At 59.8% G+C, this 3087-nt stretch overlaps 1 pseudogene; it reads left to right on the forward strand.

Moving 5' to 3' along the window:
* The first annotated feature begins 848 nt into the window (after positions 1-848).
* Positions 849-2407, forward strand: LOC117793213 (annotated as a pseudogene).
* Positions 2408-3087: the final 680 nt, after the last annotated feature.

The following is a 3087-nucleotide window of genomic DNA, read 5'->3' on the forward strand; positions in this document are numbered from 1 at the left end:
ATTCAGGGCCACAGTCACAAATTTCGCGCTATCCTCGGTAATCGTGCTGGCTACCATAGAACTGGACAGTCACAAGGCTTTGCGGCATAGTCGCCGGGTTCTGCCGTACCCACATCAATAACAAGGAACAGCCGATGGCGACCTTACTGGTTCTTCACGGACCCAACCTGAACCTGCTCGGCACCCGTGAACCGGGCGTCTACGGGCAGTCACCCTGACCAGATCAACCTCGATCTTGAACGCAGGGCGCGTGAAGCCGGCACCATCTGCTCTACCTGCAAAGCAATGCCGAGTACGAATTGATTGATCGTATCCATGCCGCGCGCGGCGAAGGCGTGGACTTTATCCTGATCAATCCCGCCGCTTTTACGCATACAAGCGTTGCATTACGACGCGCTGCTGGCGGTGAGCATCCCATTCATCGAAGTGCATTTGTCGAACGTGCACAAACGCGAACCTTTCCGCCATCACTCTTACTTCTCCGACGTAGCGGTAGGAGTGATCTGCGGCCTGGCGCCAGCGGTTACCGACTGGCCCTGGAGGCCGCCCTGGAACAGCGAAGAACAGGCCAAGCGCCCCTGACCGACCCTTGGAGTTGATGATTCATGGATATCCGTAAAGTTAAGAAACTGATCGAACTGCTGAAGAATCCGGCATCGACGAGCTGGAAATCAAGGAAGGCGAAGAGTCCGTACGGATCAGCCGTCACAGCAAGACCCGGCCCAACAGTTCTACGCGCCACAGATGCAAGCGCCGGCTCCGCTGCTGCACCTGCTGCCGCCCCGCTGCTGCCGCTGCACCTGCCGCCCCAGCCGCGCCTGCGCTGAACGGCTTCGTGGTCGTCGCCAATGGTCGGTACCTTCTTACCGCACCTGGCACCGACCTCGCCAGCCTTCGTTGAAGTCGGCGCAACCGTGAAAGTGGGCGACACCATCTGCATCGTGGAAGCGATGAAGATGATGAACCACATCACGGCCGAAAAGCCGGCGTCATCGAATCCATCCTGGTAGAAAACGGTCAGCCGGTTGAGTACGACCAGCCGCTGTTCACCATCGTTTGAACCGCGGAGCGCCTTCGATGTTGAAACCTGCGAAGAAACTGCAAAAGTCCTGATCGCCAACCGCGGCGAGATCGCGCTGCGTATCCTGCGCGCAAGGAAGGGCATCAAGACCGTCGCTGTTTACTCGACGGCCGATACCGAATTGATGCACGTGAAACTGGCGGACGAAAGCATCTGCATCGGCCCGCCACTGGCCACGAACTCGTACCTGAAAGTCTCGAACATCATCGCTGCGCTGAAGTGACCGGCGCTGATGGCATCCACCCGGGCTACGGCTTCCTCGCGGAAAACGCCGATTTCGCCGAACAGGTGGAAAATCCGGGTTTGCCTTCATCGGTCGAAAGCCGAAACCATTCGCCTGATGGGCGACAAGGTCTCGGCCAAGGACGCCATGATCGCCGCCGGTGTACCTACTGTTCCTGGTTCCGACGGCCCACTGCCTGAAGACGAGGCAACCGCCCTGCGCATTGGTCGCGAAGTCGGTTACCCGGTGATCATCATGCCGCCGGTGGCGGTGGTGGTCGCGGCATGCGCGTGGTGCACAGGAAGAAGACCTGATCGAAGCCAAGCAGACTCGCTCCGAAGCGGGCGCCTGGTTCGGCAACCCGATGGTCTACCTGGAGAAGTACTCACCAACCCACGTCACGGAAGTGCGGGTCTGTCCGACGGCCAGCCACGCCATCCACACCTGGGCGACCGTGACTGCTCGCTGCAGCGCCGTCACCAGAAGAAGGTGTTGGAAGAAGCGCCGGCACCGGGCCTGATGAAAAGGCCTCGCCAGGAAGTCCTGGCTCGCTGCGTCAAGGCGTGCATCGACATCAACTACCGTGGCGCCGGTACCTTTGAGTCTCTACGAGAACGGTCGTTTCTACTTCATCGAGATGAACACTCGCGCAGGTAGAGAGCACCCGGTTTCGGAGATGGTCACCGGTATCGACATCGTCAGGAGATGCTGAGCATCGCCGCCGGCAACCCGCTGTCCTTCACCCAGGACGACGGAAGATGCACGGCCACTCCTGGAGTGCCGCATCAACGCCGAAGACCCGAAAACCTTTATCCCAAGTCCAGGCCTGGTCAAGCATTTCCATGCACCCGGCAGCGGCGTTCGCGTCGATTCGCACCTGTACAGCGGCTACCGTCTCAACTACGACTCGCTGATCGGCAAGCTGATCACCTGGGCGCCACCCGCGACGAGGCCATGGCCCGTATGCGCAACGCCCTGGACGAAATCGTGGTCGACGGCATCAAGACCAACATCCCGCTGCATCGACCTGGTCCGTGATGAAGGCTTCTGCGAAGGTGGTAGACATTCACTACCTGGAACACAAGCTGGCAATAGTGTTTTAGGGAAACAGCCGCCCTCGGGCGGCTTGTTGTTTCAGAGCACTTACTGTAGGAGTGGGAGTTAGTTCTCCGGCGATAGGCCCGTGAGCCTGTAGTAATTTCACGTGCCGCCATCGCCGGCAAGCCGGCTCCTACAGGTTCGTGTCGTGTTCTGCCGATCATTCGCGTGTCCAGTATACGTCGTTTATTACGCGCGCTCGCGTAAACTTGCGCCCTTTCGCAGCCCCACCCCGCTGCACACTCATTTTTTTCAAGGTGCCCGCCATGCCTTGGCTGCAAGTCCGTCTCGCCATCAGCCCAGAACAAGCCTGAAACCTATGAAGACGCTTTCCTCGAAGTAGGCGCTGTCTCAGTCACGTTTATGGACGCCGAAGACCAACCGATCTTCGAGCCGGAACTGAACACCACCCCGCTGTGGTCGCACACCCATTTGCTGGTCTCTGTTCGAAGACGGCACCGATGCCGCCGCCGCCGTGCTGGCCCATATGGAATGCTCACCGGCAGCCCGCTGCCCGAGCATCACAGTGAAATCATCGAAGACCAGGACTGGGAACGCAGCTGGATGGACAACTTCCAGCCGATGCGTTTCGGCCAGCGCTGTGGATCGTGCCAAGCTGGCACGCTGCGCCTGAGCCGGATGCCGTCAACCTGCTGCTGGACCCGGCCTGGCGTTCGGCACCGGC

This window comes from Drosophila innubila, unplaced genomic scaffold (assembly GCF_004354385.1).
Source record: "Drosophila innubila isolate TH190305 unplaced genomic scaffold, UK_Dinn_1.0 17_U_U, whole genome shotgun sequence".
NCBI lineage: Eukaryota > Metazoa > Arthropoda > Insecta > Diptera > Drosophilidae > Drosophila > Drosophila innubila.